Source organism: Wyeomyia smithii, chromosome 2 (assembly GCF_029784165.1).
Source record: "Wyeomyia smithii strain HCP4-BCI-WySm-NY-G18 chromosome 2, ASM2978416v1, whole genome shotgun sequence".
NCBI classification, from domain to species: Eukaryota; Metazoa; Arthropoda; class Insecta; order Diptera; family Culicidae; genus Wyeomyia; species Wyeomyia smithii.
Window position 1 is genome coordinate 104355381 of NC_073695.1, and position 16976 is coordinate 104372356.

General features: G+C 35.5%; 1 protein-coding gene and 1 long non-coding RNA gene across 6 annotated transcripts in view; one reads left to right on the top strand and one right to left on the bottom strand.

Annotated features, from left to right (window-relative positions):
• Positions 1–16976, bottom strand: part of LOC129720907 (rho-related BTB domain-containing protein 1) — an 87002-nt gene that overhangs the window by 3167 nt on the left and 66859 nt on the right. The gene's annotated exons all lie outside the window — the stretch shown is intronic.
• LOC129720909 (uncharacterized) lies at positions 3852–6500 on the top strand. Its single transcript, XR_008727310.1, has 4 exons — positions 3852–4471; positions 5168–5472; positions 5532–5634; positions 5721–6500. It is a non-coding gene; the product is annotated as an uncharacterized LOC129720909 (long non-coding RNA).

A 16976-nucleotide genomic window follows, 5' to 3' on the forward strand; every position in this document is an offset into this window, starting at 1 on the left:
CGTTTAGTTAGAAACTACCGAAATACCGGAGCTGTAATTGATGAGTTGGACGTTATTTATCATCTGTTTCTGACGCTTGGTACAGACTATGCAACCGTTATAACAACAATCGAAACGATGCCGGAGGAGAGATTGTCGCTCGAGTTCGTTAAATGTCGACTTCTTGATGAAGAAATAAAGCATAAAGGAGCAGGTATCGAGTTGTTCACTCCGAAATCTGACACAACAGTCTTCGCTGGTACGCAGAAAAAGTACAAAAAGAAAACGATTAAATGTTTCGGCTGCCATCAGGAAGGGCATAAGTTGTCGGAATGCCCAAGGAAACAGACAGAAAGAAGTAAACAGCAGTCGAAAGCGAACCTAGTGGAACGTAGCGGTGTCTCCTTCGTGGCACTAAGCGGTGAGTGTCAATTTGATAAAGAGTCATCTATGCGACACCGAGTGCAGTGGTTTATCGATCCGGGGTGTACCGATCATCTATTGAAAGACAAAGACCTGTTTGTAGATTTGAAACCGCTCGTGAAACCTGTGGAGATTGCTGTCGCCAAAAACGGTGAATCGATTGCCGCTTCTCATTCCGGTACGGTGAAACTTTTCTGCATCGTGAAGGGTAAATACATCCCGTGTACTATGAACGATGTACTGTATGTTCCAACGTTACTTTTTAACCTATTTTCTGTAGCGTAGGTTGAAAGTAAAGGGATGCGTTTTGTTTTTAATAACGGTGAAGTGAAAATATACGATGGTTCCGAACTGGTCGCCAGTGCTACGCGTCGCGACAAACTGTACGTGCTTGATACAGAGTAGGCAGTGTGACTTTGCACTCGTATCCAAGTGAGTTTTAAAACTTGCTTGCACATTTATTTTCGGTCTGCACGTAAGCCCTACTAACAGTGCACTACACTTGAGTTGGATTTGAGTTTGAATCCTGCATAACAATTGCATAAAAATCGAATTGCGATGAAATTCGCGCCGCGTCTGCTGCAACAGTTTGTTGCATTGTCCTTTGAAAGCATAAATTCGATCTAAAAACAAAACTCATCGCGTTACATTATCGCCTGCATCGCTGGATACATCGTGCACTGCATGCATTGCACGCATTTAAACTCAACCGATCAGAGTGTGCGGTGCAAAAAAACTCAAACTATCGAGAGGAAGCAGATTAAAGTTGGATTCAAATCTGGAAAAGTGTTACTCAGTTCAACTTTGCACGAGTTCATGCTATCACTGGCTTGATATGTACACAAGTGAAGATATCGGAAAAATCGGAGCGATGCTTACGTGTGGTCGTATGAGCAAGGACTTGCAATGATGGCATCGCAGGCTGGGGCACTTAAACGCCAAACAGCTCGGACAGCTGATGAGCAAGAATATATATTTTAGGAAAACAAACTCGAAAACCTTTTCCAGCTCGCGATGGAAAACGGTCGTCGCGTGTGCTTGAGGTTGTGCATTCTGATGTATGCGGACCAGTTACCCCGGCGGGACTGAACGGTGAACGCTATTTCATTTCATTTGTCGATGACTGGAGTCATTTTTCTATGGTTTTCCCAATGACGTGCAAACGAGAAGTGCTCGAATGTTTGAAGTATTACGAAGCGGTTGTCAGTGCGAAATTTGGACAACAAATATCCCGTTTGAAATGCGACAACGGTGGCGAATATAAGAATAAAGCGTTGATGGCGTTTTGCCGAAATAAGGGAATCGAAATCGAGTGGACTGTTCCATATACCCCTGAACAAAATGGAACCAGTGAGAGATTTAATCGTACTGTTGTTGAGCGGGCGCGTGCTATGTTGGAAGATGCTAAAATCGACAAGCAGTTCTGGGTGCAAGCAGTGCAGACTGCTGTGTATCTCACCAACAGGTGTCCGACAAATGCTAATAATACCAACAAAACACCTATCGAGATTTGGGATGGAAGACGTCCGAGTATTGCCAAATGTCGTATTTTCGGATGTACAGCATATGTTCACGTACCAAATCAGATACGACGAAAATTAGATCCGAAGGCCTGGAAGGGTATTTTTCTGGGTTATGCACCGAACGGATACCGAGTCTGGAATCCAACAACCGAGCGATTGTCATTGCACACGATGTAGATTTCGTCGAAGTGGAAAATGAAGCGACATTGCCAGAAAGAGTGAAAAATAGGGAATACAATTCAGTGATTTATGTGCGAGAAGAAAAAGAAGAGAGAAACAGTGTACAAGAAGAAGATAAAGAACAGTCAGAAAGCATTGAAGAAGAGGATGAAGAACAGTTTGCTAGTTTAGGAGAAGAGGAGGAGGAGGAAAATAGAGATAATACTAACGTCCGTCCGACTCGAGTTCGTCAACCGCCAGGATGGTTAAAGGATTACGAAGTGGAAGCTAATTTCGCTGTGAATGCGTTATCGTACGTTGAAAACTTACCAGACTCGTTGACGGAGATGCAAAAACGAGACGATTGGCATTTGTGGCAAAAAGCGATGCAGGAGGAAATGGACGCGTTAATGAAGAACCGTACATGGACCTTAGCAAGGTTGCCAGAGGGTAGGAATGCGGTATCCTGCAAGTGGATTCTTAAAATTAAGCAATCTGAGGCGGGTGAGTCACCACGATACAAAGCTCGTTTGGTGGCGCGAGGTTTTACTCAAAAAGCAGGCTTTGACTATACGGAAACGTATTCACCGGTGGCGCGAATGGATACACTACGTTCTGTGTTAGCGCTAGCAAATCAAAAAGGAATGGTTGTCCACCAAATGGACGTCAAACCGGCGTTCCTTAACGGTGAGCTCTCTGAGGAACTCTATATGTTGCAGCCGGAGGGTTTCCACGAGAAGAAAGGTTTGGTCTGTCGTCTTAATAAATCGTTATGTGGACTGAAGCAGGCAACCAGATCGTGGAATATACGGTTTCATGACTTCGTTGAACGCCTTGGTTTTAAACGTAGTCCACATGATTTGTGCCTGTACTACAGAGGAGCAGGGAAGCAACAAGTGATAATCGTCTTATACGTGGACGATATTCTCATTGTGAGTTCGTCTGATAAATTGGTATGGGTAATTAAGCAAAGTTTAGCCCGAGAGTTTGAAATGAGCGATCAAGGGGCGGTTAAATACTTTCTTGGTATGTCGATAGAGCGCGACATCCAAAATAAAGTGATGCGTATAGGTCAGCGTCGATATTTAGAAAATTTGTTGGTTCGATTCGGAATGCAGGATTGCCGTCCTGTAGCCACGCCGATTGAGAACAAGTTGAAACTCCAAAAGGGAGAAGAATCGAAAAGGATCTCGAAACCATACAGAGAGTTGATAGGCTGTATCATGTACGTTTCTTCAACATCAAGACCAGACATATCAGCAGTGGCGAACTATCTCAGCCAATTCCAGGTTTGCCTCAACGAAGAACACTGGGTTCATCTTCAGAGGGTGCTACGATATATCAAAGGAACGTTAAATTTGGAGTTATGTTATCGAGGTAACAACAACAGTCAGTTGCTAGAAGTTTACAGTGATGCCGACTGGGCGAGTGACACTACAGATCGTCGTTCAATTTCTGGTGCTGTCTTCAAAGTCTATGGAGCAACAGTTAGTTGGTTTTCCAGAAAGCAGGCAACGGTGTCGCTGTCATCAACTGAGGCAGAGTTGGTGGCTCTTTGTGTAGCTGCATGCCACAGTCAATGGTTAGTCCGTCTGATCTTGGAAGATTTCCTGGAGGCCCCATTTTATTTCATGATGATATTCAGTCGTCGATAAAGATAGCCTCAAGTCCAAAAGATTCAAGTCGTCTCAAGCACAGGGTTGTCAAATATTTTTATATTCGTGAGCTGTTGGATAAAAACCTTATCAAAATTGATTACCACCCTTATTCTTGTTTACGGCCGTATCGCTTTCGTACGAAAGCAGCAGCGGCGTACGAATGCGATACGAACACATACGAATCCGATTCGTTCTAACCAATTCGAGCTTTCGAACATCGTTGCTTTCGTACGAACGTGCCATTCTTGTTTACGTACGTATGCGTATCCGTATTCTTTTTGCTCTCGTTCGCAAACGTCAGTCAAAAGTTGCGAATCGCTGTACGAATCGCCGGCGCCGGTAGTTTTTTCTCGTTTTTCTGCTGTTTTGTGCAAGTTTTATTTTTTGAAAAATCGAATAAGCCGAAGAAAATTTGTTTTGTGAAGTGTGTGCAACATTTGCGGTAATCGATTTCTAAAAATTTTCCAGTTTTGGGAACGGAATACCGCCAGTCGAAAGTTGCGGATGGCTGTACGAATCGCCGTCGCCACGGGTTTTTCTCGTTTTGTGTTTTTGAAAAATCATTTGGCTGAAGAAAATTTCTAGCTATGCGAAATGTGTGCAACATTTTCAAGAAAAACATATGTGACATGGATTTTTAAAACAGTTTCCAGTTTTGCAAACGGAGCAGCAACGTTAGTCAAAAATTGTGGATCGCTATACGAATCTTTTTACAAATCGCCGGCGCCGGTAGGTTTTTCTCTTTTTTTTTTGCTGTTTTGTGTTAGTTAACTGGAAAAATCGAATGAACCGAAGAAAATTTATTTAGCGGATTGTTTTATAAATAAACGTTATCGATTTTCTAAAATTCATTTTGGTAACGGAACGGAACATCAAAGTCAGTCGAAAGTTGCGAATCGCTGCGAGAATCGCCAGCGCCGGTAGTTTTTCCTCGTTGTTTCGCTGCTTGGTGTTGGTTCTTTGAAAAAAATTGAATAAGTTGAAGAAAATTTGTTGTTTCGTGAAGTGTGTGCAACATCCAGAAAAACATCCAGGATTTGTGACAATCGATTTTTAAAATCTTCAGTTTCAGAAACGAGCACCGTTAGTCGAAAGTTGCGGAAACGAATGTACGAATCGCCGTCGTCGCGGGTTTGTTTCTCGTTTTCCTGCTGTTTTGTGTAAGGTTTTTTTTTTTTGAAAAATGGCCGAAGAAAATTTCTAGTTTAGCGAAGTTTGTGTAACATTTTCAAGAAAAACATTTGTGACAATGGATTTTTTAAAATCTAAATGAATCGCTATACGTATCTCTCTACAAATCGACGGCGCCGGTACTTTTTTCTTGTTTTTTGCAAGTTGCAAATGTTTGTACAAATCGCTGTCGCCGCGGGATGCTTTGGTGGTTTTGTGTGAAAAAATCGAATAAGTTGGACATTATTGTTCTAGTGAAATGTTCAGTGCTAAGAAACCATGCGGTAATTAATTTAAAAAATGTTGGAAATTGAGCACAGCCGATAGAAATTGATTGAGGTTTGCCGTTAGTTCTGGGAGAATGGCGATAAAAAATTTATAAGTCGCTACCATAAATGTACTAATTATCAATAATCTGCCGAAAATTTGGATCGTCGGGAACAGCAAAAAGTCAACCACCAAGTAGATTCTGATTGGCGCAGATAGTTGACTGGGTAACGGGATATAGGATAATCAATTTAACATTACTTAAGTGATATAGATGCCGATGTGTATACTAGGTAATTAGTTCGATTAAAAGTGTTGGAAACTAATAATGTTTAATTTTATTGATATGCAGGAATAATCGATCAGGAGCTACTGGAAATTACTTAAAGTCAAATCGAATCACGATTCTCCTTCCGACAAATATTTATACTTGCTATGAGAGATAACTTTGCTGGGTAAGCTGTTTTTAACGGTTTTAAATTAAGGTTTTTTTTGTTTATTACATTATTAGCATAACTGTTTCATGTTCTTGTTTTCGTAGGAGACTAAGAATACAACAAAGGAACCAATTCCCTCGGATGCTTCACAAAACCGCGTGCTACAATTCAGAGAGCTGGTTCCGTTTAGTGTTGATCAAAATACAAATGCCGTATAATTTAATTTAATTTTATCAATAATAATAATGAATTAATTTTAATTATTTTCATAATCGATTGTCATATATATCTAGTTATGGTTCTGACGTGAAGCACTTTGGTTTATCTTCCGGGAGCGTAAATTATTTAATAAAGGTGATTGACATTAGATCGCAATCGCAAGTTCGAGTTTTTTCCCAACAATAATTTTTTTTTAACAACAAGTTTAACGAAAGTATTCATATTTGTGATCGAAAAACTAGAAAAAAAGCCTATTTAGATCTAAAAAGATAAAAAATCAATCAACTGGTTCCAGAGGCGTCGCGTGGTTGATTTCGTCACATGTGCACCGAACATTTATTTAAGTTCTTTTTCCTTAAATGAAAGAAGCAAATCAAACCTAAGTGATTGATGCTTTGAATTAAAGGGTGTCGCTAGTATGCTTACTTGTTTTTATAGGTTATTATATTTCGATAATTGCATATGCTCGGATATTAGGGAATAGTGTAGCTGTGCAGTGCACAGGTGGACCCGACGCCATTAATTGGTTAAAAAATTATGGATGTTTGAAAATAAAATACTGCGAATAAAGCCGTTTTTATTGGGCACCCTATTATTAGGTTTAATTAAATATTCACGATGTCAGCATTGCAAATTGTTTCTCTCAAAAAGCCCTAGAAGTCGTTCAAGGATAGTTTTAATGTAACAATTTAAATAAAAGCAGTAAAAGCGAAAAATTAGTTTTTTGAATTTAAATCAGTTATTTTCAAAGATAGAGAAACCCTTTCTTTTAAGTTGTTAATAATTAAAGCAGCTATAAAATCGTAGAACAACTTGTTCTACTAACCATAAAGATAAAAAAGCTAGATAGGATATCCGTTCTATTATCGACAGGTTTTATCTATTAGCGTCAGGGGGGGTAAATGATGTCCTAGAGCGTCAGTTTCTTGCATGATGGCTCATCAAAATGCAGAACGTCTTTCTGCAAAAGGTAAGTTCTCTATGACTTCGTTAACCCCCCGGACGATAATTAGACAAACCTGACGACAATAGAGCCGATACCCTACTTATTATTATTTTTGATCATTTTTCAATAAGCGCTTTATCATAAGTACCGTGGAATGGGGTGAAATTGATCAGTGGGATGAAATTGATCAGTGGGGTGAAATTGATCACCTGAAAATTCGGAATAAAAATTCTAATCACACGTTACTAATCTTACAACACTAGGCAATGTTTACGTGTCATAAAATGTAACTTTTGAAAAATCCACATACCTGTCAAAGTTAACTCTTGCATGCCCAGTGCAGTTTCACAAATTTTCGAAAAATTCTTCTAACTCAGTCAAAACTCAATCAAATTTAATCAAACAAGTTTCCAAATATCAAAAATAGTATTGAATTTACTTAAAGTAATCTAAATTAAGGGTTAATTACGTTAAATTTGGAGAAGTGAGTAAAGTTTGATAAAAGTTCAAAATATATTTTTCAACAATGATTATTTCATACCATCAAAGTAATATCACAGATAACAGACATCCAAGCTAGAACAAAAAACTCCAGAAATCGTGTGTAAGATTTCAAATTCTTACTCGTTTGGAATGCTAACGACATCTTCCTGCAACTTGCGACTTTAACCACTTTAGTGATGGCTGCGCTGGTTCACGGTCAAAGCTGCCAGACGCATGAAAATTCTTACAGATTATACAGTCGCTGTTTATGCAACGATATAACATAGATTTTGTGAGGTTTATGTATTTATTTTTTCAAACCAACACTAAAACAAACAAATTTATCGCAAATATACAGAGGGATTGAATAAATAAGTCGATAATGTACACATTACGACTGCTCAAAATTTCTACATTTAAAAACGGCAACCATTCTCATTGCGATAATATCGATAAAAGCTGGAAAACTATCGATTTTATCGAATCATTGACCACTAAGTGTTCTTAGCGCCACCATACTGCGTATTGCGACATGCTAAAAAACCGTTGCGTCTTTTTACACATGAAGCAAAGTTAGCTTGGATATCTGTTATCTGTGGTAATATGGATGAATTCGCAGAAAATTATAAAGATTTTCATTCCAGAGCTAGTTTTTGAACTTTTGCAACAAACCAAATTGAAATCGATCTAACGGTGATCAAATGAGCGCAAGTTTAGCAAACTGCAGCTTAGGAACCACAATGAATAATTTTTAACCTGAAATATCGTTATTTTCGTTTCCAAACTAACTGTGGTTGATACTTTCCAGTTCAGGAATCATCATATATCATGAACATATAGAAAAAAAAGCACATTTCCAATAGAATGTATGGATTTTGCGGGTGAATTTCACCCCGATTTATCTCATAGTACCTCATAGAATTCTCGAATTTATTTCATGAAGTAGACGATGGAAATTTCACCAATAGCCATAGAGGATTTCGGGAGCACATAACAGTACTTGTTTTAAATATATACTACTAGCTGACCCGGCAAACTTCGTCTCGCCCTTTTTTGTGTTCAATTTAATGGTGCTTATTACGGGAGTCACTTCACGGTGAAACCAGAGTGAAGTGAACAAAATCCTGTTACGGGACTCACGTAAGTGCGAAAAACGTCGCAAAGTGACATCTGCCGCGGAATCCGGGTTATTATGAGTGTCATAGCACCAATAATTCTAAACATTTCAAAGCCATTGATTCCTTGCGATTTGTTTATGGGGCCGCAAATAGGAGGGGAGGGGGTGTGTGCAATTTTCTTACGTTATCTTACAAGGGAGGGAGGGGGGTATATTGATTATCTTACGTAAGAAAAATATTGTTAATGCTGCTGTTCAAATAACCATATTCATGAAGGTGTGGACAGTGAAATTCCTAAAAAGGACTATTAACTCGAATAAGGACCGAAGGGGAAACGAAGTATTGTACTTGCTTCAGGATGATAAAACTAAAGTTAAAATCTAAATCTGCTGGCAGTAATATCTTACTAGGGGGGAGGGGAGTATCAAAAAATTTTACAATGTCTTACGAGGGAGGGAGGGGGGTTGAGAAAGTGAAAAAAATGCTTACGTAATTATTGAACGGCCCCTATAGTCCTCTCACAATAGATCTACGATTCTGGTCGCAGTGAGGAAGTCCATACAGGAAATAATAATAGTCTGCAGATGCAAGACGAATCAGCCATAGGATATGATCAAAGTCGAACGACAAATCGTTTGAATTGGTTGGTTTCATCGAAATGACAACGTCCTAGACTTTTGGCTTTTGTACATCACCTTTATTTTGATTAGGGTAAGGAACGGCTTAAGCAGTAGCGCCTATTTTAATCAGTCGAAGAAAACTGGCCTCAAACTCCTGCATTTTGATCAATATCGACAATTTCAATGATGGAAACGAAAACTTTGATTGTCTAGCTGCCTTACGAATAGAAGTAATACCGTTAATCACAAAGAAATCTGTGAACGATTGCAATTGAAACAAATCAACCTATATTGCAGCCATTCAGGAGCCACTTCAGGTGCTGAAAAAAAAACACCTGCAAAACAGATGAAAACTGCTTAAAATAGGTTCGGGGTGATTGGAATAGTGACCCTTGATTCGTAACTTTGATTCACGATTGTCAAAGTTTGCTAACTTAGTTTCACAATCTGAAAACAAGTTCTGATAGAGAAAACGATAGCGAACAGATTGATTTACTACTGTTCGAGTTTCACCCAACACATTTCGAGTATTTCGTCTGAATACACAGGCGGTTCCTAAAGCTGCTTAAAATATGTTCCCTACCCTATATCCATATTGGTCATTTTCTTTTTTTTTTCTGGTCGTCGGTCATTTTTATCTGTTCTTGCATCAACCTGATTCCGGAAATACCCATATTGCGTGGTATTCAGTTATTTTCGTTGTTTTCCAGAAACTGCGAGTGGTCATCTTCGAATTCAAAATGGTGTTCAGGGTCAATGCTTGGCTTCTATGCATCATCTCAATTACGTAAATATCCATATTGAGAAGTGTTCGTTCATTTCTGGCAGTTTCCCAGTAGTTGCCATCTTACAATTCTAAATGGTGTCTGAGGTCAATTTTTAGCTCCCTGCATCATTCTGGTTCCGGAGATACTCATATTGGATGGAAATCGACCATTTTTGGCTGTTTTCCAGAAACCGGAAGTTGCCATCTTACAATTCAAACTGTGTCTGAGATCGATTTGTGGCTTCAGTGCATCATCGCGATTCCGAAAATACCCATATTGGGTGGTATTAGGTCATTTTCCGCTGTTTTCCAGACACCGGAAGTCGCCATCTTAGAATTTAAAATGTCTGAGGTCGATTTGTGGCTTCAGTGCATCATCACGATTCCGAAAATACCCATATTGGGTGGTATTAGGTCATTTTCCGCTGTTTTCCAGACACCGGAAGTCGCCATCTTAGAATTTAAAATGTCTGAGGTCGATTTGTGGCTTCAGTGCATCATCACGATTCCGAAAATACCCATATTGGGTGGTATTAGGTCATTTTCCGCTGTTTTCCAGACACCGGAAGTCTCCATCTTAGAATTCAAAATGTCTGAGGTCGATTTTTGGCTTCAGTTCATCATTACGATTCCGTAAATACCACTGCTCTAGCCAATGAAGACGTCGGCTACGGCCAAAAGTTGTAGATCTCTAAATTCTATGCAATTTACAGAATATACAAAATTTCTAACTCTTCAAGTTTCAAAGATCTACGAGTTTTTATAAAATTTGTCTGAATTTCACGTTTTATTGTGATAATTTTATGAGTTCACGCGAAATAATTTCTTACAAATTTTTTCTCGATAGAAATTGAATTATTACGTCGTTTTCTTCCGAGTACAAAAGTTTTTGAAGCACTTAAGTGAAAATATTACACAAAATTTGTTAGCAGGTATTAGCAAACCATGATTTTTTTTAAAAATTGTCCATCAAAAAATCTTTATTTTTTCAAATTTTGATAAATGTGTATTTTTTTGCGTTTTTGTGATACTTCAGTCTGAATATATTCATAGGTTTCATGTAAAAATACAATTGCTATGTATTTATTACATGGAATACACGGACCAGTATTCTGAAACTCTATCCAACGTATTTGCAGTCTTCAGCAAAGTTTCTCAGTGTAATAAGAACACACGCTAGAGTTTCGAAAGTTTTAGATCAGTTTTCGACAGTTTTAGATCAGAAAATTTTATGTAACTTCGCAGAAGAATATATATATATATATATATATATATATATATATATATATATATATATATATATATATATATATATATATATATATATATATATATATATATATATATATATATATATATATATATATATATATATATATATATATATATATATATGTATGTATATATGTATATATATGTATATATATATATATATATATATATATATATATATATATATATATATATATATATATATATATATATATATATATATATATATATATATATATATATACTAGTTAAACGTTCCCGGCGATGCTCGGGATCAAAGGTTTTAAATTCAAGAATAATTTTTTATAATTCATTACTGCCTTAGCACAACTTACTTAAAAAATATTTCACATCTTATAAGTTCATCATCACTTTAAATACTTCAATATTTTGAGAACAGAACACACATAAACTGGAAGTCGCCATATCGCATTACCAAACGACGTATGGAGTACCACTTTCGGAATTATTGAAATGGTTGGCCAAATACCACTTTAGGTTATTTTTCTGAAGCCGGAAGCCGCCGTTTTGAAAAATGTTGTGTTGAGTCTTCCCAGTTTCGAATATACCTATACTGGGTGATATTCGGGCTATTTGACAATCGTTTACAGTAAACCTTTTTTTGGAAATTAACTATTAATTATTTCTCCTCTATAATGAAATCTAAAGAGATGCTTGTGATTTTTTTCAAAACGAAAATGTTTGTTGGTGTCAAAGGAACACGTCTGAGAAGAAGTAAGGGTTTTCTGATAACTAACAATTGTGCTTTAATCCACAAAACTATGTAGAAAATAAAAAATGACTTTCAATGCTTAAGACGCCTCCTAATCTATGTTCAAACCAATGAAATGAAACCTTTTCTCCAGCTGAATGTTCCAAGATCTAGTTTGGGTGAAGTTAAAAAAGTAAATCAAATCCCGTAATGTGTTCCTATTCACAAATCTACGAATACACTAAAGTCGCTTTTTACGCGGGGGATACGTGCCGCGTAAAAAAACCGCGTAAATTCCGGAATCCGCGTAAAAAAAACGCATAAATTCCGGAATCCACGTAAAAAAACAGCGTAAATTCCGGAATCTGCGTAGAAAAAGCCGCGTAAAAAAACCCGCGTAAAAAAAAACCGTGTATAAAGCGACCTTAGTGTACATCAGAAATGTAAATTTTTTATGCTCGGCTCGCACTGATTCAAAACATGGATTTTTCTGCAAAAAAATATTTGGAACAATTTATTGAAATCACATGTTTTGAATTTTGATTTAGATGCGATTTGAGCTTATGCTTAAAAAGTCAAAGTTTTACATGTATTATATGTTTTTCAAAAAAAAATCAAAGAGAGTATTTTAAGGTGTTTCTTTGCATGCAGAAAATCATCTTCAAAAATGCTTCGAACATATGTAATTTTTTTAGTAATATGTCAAATTTAGCAATAAGATACGTGTTATTTTTTCTCAAATGTCTTTCCTGAACATTAACAAACATTTTAATGAAAAAAGGATCTCATGTCATCGCTTTGAATTTTGGTTTAGAGGTAAATTTAGCACAAAAAGTCACAATTTTGCATGTTTTACGTAGTTTTGTGAATAATATCTCAAATTTTAGTAATAAGCTATTAATTATTTTTCCTCAAATGTCTTTACTGAACATTAACAAACATTTTAATGAAAAAAGAATCTCATGTCATCGCTTCGATTTCGAATTTTGATTTTGAGGTAAATTCGGTAATTTTGCATGTTTTACGTAGTTTTGTGAATAATATCTCAAGTTTTAGTAATCAGATACTAATTATTTTTCCTCGAATGTCTTTCATGAACGTAACAAACATTTTAATGAAAAAAGAATCACATGTCATCGCTTTAAATTTCGATTTAGAGGCAAATTCAGCTTGAAAAGTCATATTTTTGCATGTTTCACGTAGTTTTGTGAATAATATCTTAAATTGTAGTAATCAGATACTAATTATTTTTCCTCAAATGTCTTTCCTGAACATTAACAAACATTTCAATGAAATAGGAATCACATGTCATCGCTTTGAATTTTGATTTAGAGGCAAATTCAGCATGAAAAGTCATAATTTTGCATGTTTCACGTAGTTTTGTGAATAATATCTCAAATTGTAGTAATCAGATACTAATTATTTTTCTCCAAATGTCTTTCCTGAACATCAGCGAACATTTTCCGGTTAAAAAATCCTTACGTCACCGCTTATTTTTCTGATATAGAACGATTTTAAATGATGATGATGACTGTACACCACAGATACGGAGGGAATAATATCAATAAGATCAAGCGTTACGGAATTCCATTTTTATATAGTAGACTAGTTGAACGCTCCCGGCGATGCTCGGGATCAAAGGTTTCGAAGCCAAGATTTTTTTTTATATTTCATTGCTGCATTAGCTCAACTCACTTAAAAAATATTTCACATCTTATATGTCCATCATCACTTTTAGTACTTCAATATTCCGAGAACGCACAGAACGGAAGTTCCCTTATTGGATTGCATTTTGTGATTTAAGGCTGATTTACAGAAACTAGAAGTCGCCATTTTGGATTTCAAAAAAACGTAAGGAGTTCTACTTTTGGAAGTATTGAAATTGTTGGCCAAATAGCTCTTTAGGTTATTTTGCTGAAACCGGAAGTCGCCATTTTTTATTTCTATTTTTATTGGCAGTGGTATTTTTTATAACTCACTTGTAACCTTATTTATACGATTGAAATGATTTAATTTTGAAAATGTCACTGAAAAAAATAATTCTGCTCCGTGCATTAAGTAAAGTGACCCATAATTGTAGAAATGCTACATTTTGCGATGTTTTTATTACTTTTGCATGATAATACATCACGACTTAATGAAATGATCAAGCTTTTACAACATTATCAAGCTTTTACAACAATGAAATAACTTTTTAGATAACTCTTTTTGGTGATTTTATAGACTAAATGATCTCGAATGCCAAAAGCGACCCATAATTGTGTCTTTTGCTATGCAACTGATATTTTTCTTCTTAACCGATTGACACACATCAGCTGCAATAAAACTAATTGTCGATCGAAAGCATACATTAGAACACAGAAATAGATAGTAAAGCATTCGTGGTTGATAATTTTTCCGATTTTATATTCATTTTTGAACATTCAGGCAACACGTTGACTGACCCATAATTGTAGAGGGACTGTATAATACGTATAAATTTCAAAAAAAGTATTTTGATGTGTTTTTCTGTATTCTGTATTCCCCGTGGCTCTGTGGTTAGCGATGTCGATTGGCTCTCACACGATTGTGATATCGGGTTCGATCCCCGATCAGGTCGAGAATCTTTTCCACCGGGAATTTTTTTTCTACTCAGCATTGGGACACGGTGTACCGTTGTACTTATCCAACAACATGCAAAATGTGCTAAAAACAATATAGATAACGAATTCTCCCAAGTAATCTGGTTGATCAAGAACGCTATTAGAAGGCTAGCGTGCGATATTGTTGTGCTGTATACATAAATCATCTTCAAACATACGTAGTTCTATGAATTATATCTCAACTGTTAGCATTAAGATACCTTTTATTTTCCTTCAAATGTCTTCCTGAACGTTAACGAACATTTTAATTAAAGAGTAATCACATGTCATCGCATTGAATTTTGATTTAGAGGCAAATTCAGCTAAAAACTCATGATTTTGCATGTTTCACGTAGTTTTGTGAATAATATTTCAAGTTTTAGTAATCAGAAACTTTTTACTTTTCCTCAAATGTCTATCCTGAACGTAAAAAAACTTTTTATTGAAAAAATAATCACATGTCATCGCTTTGAATTTTGATTTAGAGACAAATTCAGCAAAAAAAATCATAATTTTGCATGTTTTACGTAGTTTTGTGAATTATATCTCAAGTGTTAGTAATCAGATACTTTTTATTTTTCCTCAAATGTCTTTCCTGAACGTTAACAAACATTTTAATGGAAAAATAACCACATGTCATCGCTTTGAATTTTAATTTAGAGACAAATTCAGTGAAAAAGTCATAATTTTGCATGTTTTACGTAGTTTTGTGAATAATATCTCAAGTTTCAGTAATCAGATACTTTTTATTTTTCCTTAAATGTCTAACCTGAACATTAACAAACTTTTTATTGAAAAAATAATCACATGTCATCGCTTTGAATTTTGGTTTAGAGACAAATTCAGCAAAAAAAGTCATAATTTTGCATGTTTTACGTAGTTTTGTGAATAATATCTTAAATTTTAGTAATCAGATACTTTTTATTTTTCCTCAAGTGTCTTTCTAAAACGTTAACAAACATTTCAATGGAAAAACAATCACATGTCATCGCTTTGAATTTTGATTCAGAGGCAAATTCAGCTTAAAAGTCATAAGTTTGCATGTTTTACGTAGTTTTGTGAATAACATCTCATGTTTTAGTAATCAGATACTTTTTATTTTTCCTCAAATGTCTTTTCTGAACATCACCAAACATTTTAATGTAAAAAAAAAAACACATGTCACCACTTATTTTTTTGATTTAGAACGATTTAAAATGATAATGGTGAATGTACACCTCAGAAACGGAGGGAATAACATCAATAAGATCAAGCGTTACGGAATTCCATTTTTATATAGTAGAAGATATATATATATATATATATATATATATATATATATATATATATATATATATATATATATATATATATATATATATATATATATATATATATATATATATATATATATATATATATATATATATATATATATATATATATATATATATATATATATATATATATATATATATATATATATATATATATATATATATATATATATGTATATATATGTGATTATTGAGCTAAACTAAGTTCGAAACATACCACAAAAGATCAATACAATGGTCGCAGTGGCTCAAATCCTACGAAAAAAAAGGTCGAAACGCTCAAAACTACATGCACACTAGCGCTGCGTTGCAGCTAAATTTCGCACTATACTGTCCGCCAATTACAAGCCTCTGACCTTCTGAGCAACTTTGCTGAAGACCACAACTCTCTGGGTTTCCGGAATCAAGAGATAGCGTTACATTAATCTGCCCATATCAAGTGATGCTAAACTTTTCGGGGTGTTGCAATATTCAAACTGGATGTTGCAATACGCAGTAAAGCGATTCTAAACTTATGACGGGTAGTGTATATAAGGTACAAGCTAGAGTAATTTTTCTAACCTTACGAAAGCATGCATGCATGTTTAGCTCAAGATGGTTTAGTGCTACCTTCAAAACTCAAACCTTTTTAATATTTATATTTTTGTATACAAAAATCGGCATCAAATAGTTTTGAAAGGCTGCTTACATACTATTACATACGAAAGTTTGTGCCTTCAATTGAAAGTCTTAAGATATTTATTTCATCGTATGGAACTGCCACTTGCGTAAAATTGCGTAATTTGGAGAGGGCTCACGTGAAGGTATCACCAAAAATATCGAAATATGTCAAATAACTTTTTTATTTTAGGTGATTAAAAATAACAATGCTTAGCATAGACATGCATTTTTGGATGGCTTAAAACTTTGTAGAAGGTTTAAAAAATAAAAGAGAAATCTAAGAAAAAAGTTATAACGGCAAAGTGTCTAGTTTTGATATCAACTAAAAGTTTGTCGAAGACACCACTCGTCTATCTCAATCTGATGAAAAAGTAAATTCTCTATCTCACTTTTGGGTGGATTGATCACTCATCTTTCTAGAACGAAATATGCATTTTTGAATACATTGAAACTTATCCGAACATACATTATGGCTATAATCAACATTTATATTGCTATTCGATTAATCGCATGAAAACGGCAAAATAAAACACTGTACGATGTGACGAGAGAAATGTTAAAATCATTAAGCATCCTGTGTTTCAACAAAATGTCCCGTCTAGAAATACATCCAACGAAACGTGTCCC